The sequence below is a fragment of the Orbicella franksi genome, chromosome 2, assembly GCF_964199315.1.
Source record: "Orbicella franksi chromosome 2, jaOrbFran1.1, whole genome shotgun sequence".
NCBI classification, from domain to species: Eukaryota; Metazoa; Cnidaria; class Anthozoa; order Scleractinia; family Merulinidae; genus Orbicella; species Orbicella franksi.
The window spans coordinates 26,152,063-26,158,062 of NC_138146.1; positions in this window are offsets into that span (position 1 = coordinate 26,152,063).

The window sequence follows — 6,000 nt, forward strand, 5'->3', positions numbered from 1 at the left end:
GGCCAAAGAATTATGTTAAGTTTGCAAAACTTTAGCTTCAGTGCAATCACTTGTCCATTTTCGGGGACGTCTTAGTTCAAATTTTATCTGCAGTTGTTGAACTCTGTTGGACTGAGCTCATTTTCGGGAGCGGAATCGACTTGTATAACGCAAGTGTAGACTTTGAGAGCAAAAATCATCTTTGTGAAAATGGTGTGCTCTGTTCTTATTTAGTGTGTTTGTTTCAAGTTCTGAATGAAGGACTGCAACGCATACAGCTAACTGGCCGTAACTGATTGTACAGCATTTCTCCGAATATTTCAGTATATATGTAATTAGTGACGCACTCAATTTGAGAATAAAGTTTGAGAATATTATACAAAAAGCTTGCTTTGTCATATTTTGTGTCATTTTGGTAAGAATACAATAAAAGAAACTAAATACAATTCTACAGCCTTTTATTTTCAGAGATTTCTACACAACCAGAGCGCAATTTCATTTTTACTATCGGTATTGTGAGGTAACTAAGTACTGCAAAATATTCTTTAATATTTCAGTTTGAGGACTTAACCGAGCGTCCATTTTCGGGGACGCAGCAAGCACGTTCAGTTGTATCCGAAGAGAAATTTCGAATTATCAGAACGTGACGAGAACTTTTTTCAAGTTTGCAAGAAAGTCAGAAAATGAATTGTCACTTTCGGGGTTGACTTGAACGAGTTAGCTTGTCCTGTTATTCTGAATGCGCCACTTTCGGCGGCGTAAAAAAGATGAGACGAAGGAGCAAGCGAGTTTTGGTTGCTGACGAACGTAAACGGACAAGGGATGAAGTTGACAGTCATCACCAGAAGCATTTCTCCAGATTTGAATTAAAAGAGCTCGTGCTGTTAAAATCGGATGTAAGTTACTACATGTCGTAAATGGTGATCTCATTTTTTTTTTTTTTTTTTTTTTGCTTGAGCTACAGGTAGAGACACAACGAGTAACCATCTGCAAACCATCCTGCACTACACCACCATGTTTTTTAACGGAGTGAATTTTATCGCAAAGGTAAGTGGGCAAGTATTACTCTTTAGTTTCAACAGTTGAACGCGCTTGATATTTGTTTTTGTTCAAATATTTGGCAATTTTACTTAGCTAGTCTTTTTCATGAACTTACTAATTATAACCATGCGTACAATGCCAGACAGCTGGGGGAATAAACACATGATCTAAGTGATAGAAAACATCGAGGCAAGTGAAAGTGATCGACGTGAGCAATATTTTCATAATTGATAGTTCATGTCGTAGTCCAGTCTTTGTAGGTTTTGCTTCCTTTTGATGCTGCCCCAATGATGATGGGAAGGAGACTGACAACAACTTCCAGATCGTAAGCAGGTTTAAAAGATGGATCTTTCTCCAGTGATGCTTAATTTGTGAGTATTACAAGGAATTTTCGTCGACCACTATTCTGTACAGAGGGAGTAGAGAATTATTGCACACCTTGACTTACCAGGTGAGAAGAGTAAAGAAATCCTGAATGAATTAACTATGAACAAGATATTATTTCTATTGATGTGCTACCAATTAAATTCTCTGCAGAAAAAATCGATTAAAGAAAATAATAAGATCAAATGAACAGCAACGAGCACATTGTCCCTAAAGGAAGCTAATTGTAAAGCAGACGGTTTACAAGATTAAAAAAAGGTCTTGCAAATTTGAGAATATTGTCTTGATGGTCCACCAAGGTCTTAAATCTAATATTGATTGTACGAGTCTGGCTAAGGAGAATTGATTGGTTCGTTTTCAGAGGTAACAGAGTGAAATCTGGCTGTGTTTTTTGTCAATGTACTTCGCTCAAACTTTACTGTTACAACTGCTCAGGAAATAGCCTTTAAAAATGTCTCGTCAAGAAAAGATTACACCAAATTGTACTGCTGATTGATGCAAGTCGGTGTGCCTTTCAGATATCCCTTATAACTCCTAGTGCTATTTTTGTGATATTTACTGATGGTTCTATAAAGTTTTTTTCACACTTCGGCTGCTATTAGATGACTGAACTACCACCCTTGAACTGGTTGAAAACCATGTCAATGGCTATGTTCCCAGAAAGACCAGTCATCTTGCCATTGCGGTGCATAGAGAACTCTCGGACAGTCTGCTGTTTAGCCAGTGACATTCCCACTCTTCTGATGGTGAAGAGTACAACAAAAGCAAAATCAGTCACCTGGAAGTTGAAGTTACAGCACTGTTAGAGATATTTAGACTGAGAGGATCGGACGGGGGAGCTCTCTGGCTACTTAGACAAGCAGACCTGCTGTGTGCATAGACATTCACCCTTGCACTGGACAGAAACTCATCATGCAAACAGTATCCTTTAAGGTGTTGTTAAATTTACTGGAAATATATCAGGGTGAAGTCGCAACTTTGCTTATACGGAATCTCACTGACATAAAATTTTTTATGGGCCTTAAAGCCATCACGTATCTTCAACGGAAGACTCTGAAGAGCTGGTACGGGGGCCTTGTAGCTTTTGAAAAAGAATCAACAGAGCCAGATCTCCTTAATCAGTCTTATAAGATATTCAGATGACTCCCTTTTCAAAAAAACTACTTTTATCTTCAGCATATGCGAATTCATGAACAGAAATGTAAGGCCAAAATATTGAAGTTATAATATGTCTCGTCTTATTGAAGCAATATATGCCGTATGCTTGCCAAGAAAAGTCCTGACTTGAATAGTTGGGTATACGTGCTGCATATCATATTTTTCAGCTTAGCGTAACCAGCATAATTCCAGCTACAAGTCCAGTCCAGTCTACAGACTGCTCCACCTGGATGAGCTGATCACTGCTTTAACATTCAACAGAGCAACTGGTAATCTGCAATCTTAACCCTGTTTAGCCTATTAGTGAGCCTGAGGGCCAGTGAGGGGTGGTGGGCAACTGAAGACCCGATCTTTCTATGTATTTCTCGTAAAGTTTTGACTCAGTGGTTGCCAAACTTCCGTGGCATGTAAGGCATCCACGCTAGATTACTGAAGTGATAGCCACATGACGTTGCATCACACAAGTGATAGTCAAAGAACTTCACATTACGCATACATGACGTAACAATCTTGGATTTCAGAGATATCAGAATAGCTCCAGAATTAATTTCAAAAAATCAGGAAAAAATGAAACTACAAAAACTGTAAAGATTTAGAATAAAGTCTCTACAAAATCAAAATTCTCAATAATTTAGATATTACAATGACATAATTACAAACACCCTCTGAAAACATGGTTGCCATAGAAACGTCCTAAACATTTTGGCCCTAATAAATTTTAAGAAAAGTTTCAATGTTTGACCACTATAGCTTGGATCTTTCTACATGTAAGTTGCAAAAGTTTGAAATCAGTGTGAGCACCTTGTACTCTTTCTCTCTCTCTCTCCAGGCTTAATAGGGTTACAAGACGTCCACATTGGCTGGCAGAGTACCAATTCCTGATGAGGCGAATCAATTCTACAACGGTACTCCTTGCTGAGTTTTGGCACCGAGGATCGTCTTCTCCGCTACCAAACAGACCATCTGCTGCCAGGGAAATCGTCATCTCAAAACTGACTCCTCTTAGTAAAGACACGGGTGAGTTTGGAGTTGTATATATTTCCTTCATGTACTATTTGTATGGAGGCGCGGTGACCTTATGGTTAGTGCGTTCGACTCCGGTCGAGCGGTCCGGGTTCGAGCCCTGGCCGGGGACATTGTGTTGTGTTCTTGGAGAAGACACTTTACTCTCACAGTGACTCTCTTCAGCCAGGTGTTTAAATGGGTATCAGCGAATTTAATGCTGGATGAACTAGCATCCCATCCAGGAGAAGGGGGGGAGAGTAGAATTACTCCTAATCGCTTCATGCTACAGAAACCGGGATAAGCTCCGGCCTGATGGGCCACTTGACTCGTATGCAGCCTTTACCTTACCTTTTACCTTCCTATTTCTCTTGTCAAGAATTATTAAGCAAAATTATTTCTACCTCTCACCCTTTGTTTTCAGCTGATACAGCGGCGCTCCCAATTATCAATGCCCTGTTAAAAACAGTTATTCTACCTACGTCTGGTCAGAAATTTAACGTACTACCATCTGAGAGCAGCTATAAAGAGAAACAGATCTGCCACGGACCTATGAGCCTACACCTATGTTCCCCAGATGGGGATCGAACTATCCAACGCAAACGGAATTTAACTATGAACAATTGGTGTTCTTTCAATGGACAAAGCATGCGCTATGATGTTTTTAATTACGATCGACCATGCGAGGCGTTTTCATGATGATGTCACGACAGCCATGTTAGTGTTCTCATACAAAGACGTTTCTATATATTGTAATTAATTATTCTGATTAGTCAAAAACCCGTGTTTTATCAGATTATAAAACACTGAAAAAGCGTGTTAAATAAATGAGATCTGATAGCAATATAAGGCATAAGTTTTCTGCACTTTAAAGATATCAGTATGAACCCATATAAACGCTTTATTGGTTCAGCAGACAATTGTTTGTGTTTGTAGAATAAGGGATGGCAAAGGGTCAAAGTCGAACTCTTAGAATTTGCAAACGCATCAGACAATATCGTCTAGTTCAGATTTTGACTCGTTAGTTGACATTTTGTTTAAGATCGAGATGTGTTAGGGTGAAATGATCTTCTGATCACTATAGTTAGAGTCAGGTTCTAGCCCGCACCATTTGCTACCTTTACATTTCGTGTAAGGTAATATTTAAAGAATCCACAGTAGAGAGCGGTTTTCCTTAATTAATTGGGACTAATCGTCGATACTACTCATTAGATTAGGTTAACCGGGTTAAGAAAACTCCTCCTACAACGATTGTAGTAAAGTCTACTCGATAGATATGAGAAATTTATACCATTATTATTACTATATTACATATTACTCGGTAGCTATGAACGAATTTAAAATACAGCGCTTGTCAATAACCAGATGCAGACACACAACTGAACATAAATCGTCATTAAAAATTAAAGCTTGAAAAATTAATAATAATAAAGATAATAATAATAATAATAATAATAATAAATAAATAAATAATAATAATGGCACTTTTATAGCGCATATTAACATGGGGATATGATCACATGGGGTTTACAAAATCATTTTTTAAACTATTGACAAAATAAGAAAATGAAAATGAAAACTTGATGATGAGATATGACACGCATCTAAAGACAACTAGGATGAAATAGGGCCATAAGGTATAATTATAACATGAACTATGCATGTGGTGTTCGTGAGCAGTGGTGGTGATGGCGGCGGCGGCGATGGTGGTGGTGTTGGTGGTTGCGGTGAGGGCGGTGGTTGGTGGTGTTTGTGGGTGGGGCGGAGGCGGTGTTGGTGTTGGTGGTAGCGGTGGTGAGCGTTGGTGGTGGTGGTGTTTGTGGGTGGGGCGGAGGCGGTGTTGGTGTTGGTGGTAGCGGTGGTGAGCGTTGGTGGTGGTGGTGTTTGCGGGTGGGGCGGAGGCGGTGTTGGTGTTGGTGGTAGCGGTGGTGAGCGTTGGTGGTGGTGGTGTTTGTGGGTGGTGGCGGTGTTGCTGGTAACGTTGTGTGGTGGTAGTCTTGCAAAGACGTGATACAATAAGACGTTTCTTTGATAGAAACTAAAACGAATGACGTTTCCGTCCCTCTGAGGTCGGAGGAGCCCAGGCATCGTTCGCTTATATAGTTTTAATCGTGAAAGACCCGCTGGTAATAAAAGTAAACAAAATAGAATAAAGACTTCTTGAAATAAAAACAACAACATGCACACAAAGTTTAGTGAAACACGCAAATGTTGTATAGAGTAAAATGACGAATAAAAAGGGTAGTACGGTAAGTATCGTATTCATGTGGTATGAGTCCTGAATATATGAAGAATATTTTTAACCGTAAAGAAGACAAGCAAATCAGTAGCCGAATTCAATAGAAACGATAATAGAAACGATCACTCAAGTACTGTCAGAAGGACGCCAGGGTGTCGAACTATTCCGAAAGATCTCGAACTGAATCACGTCCGAGG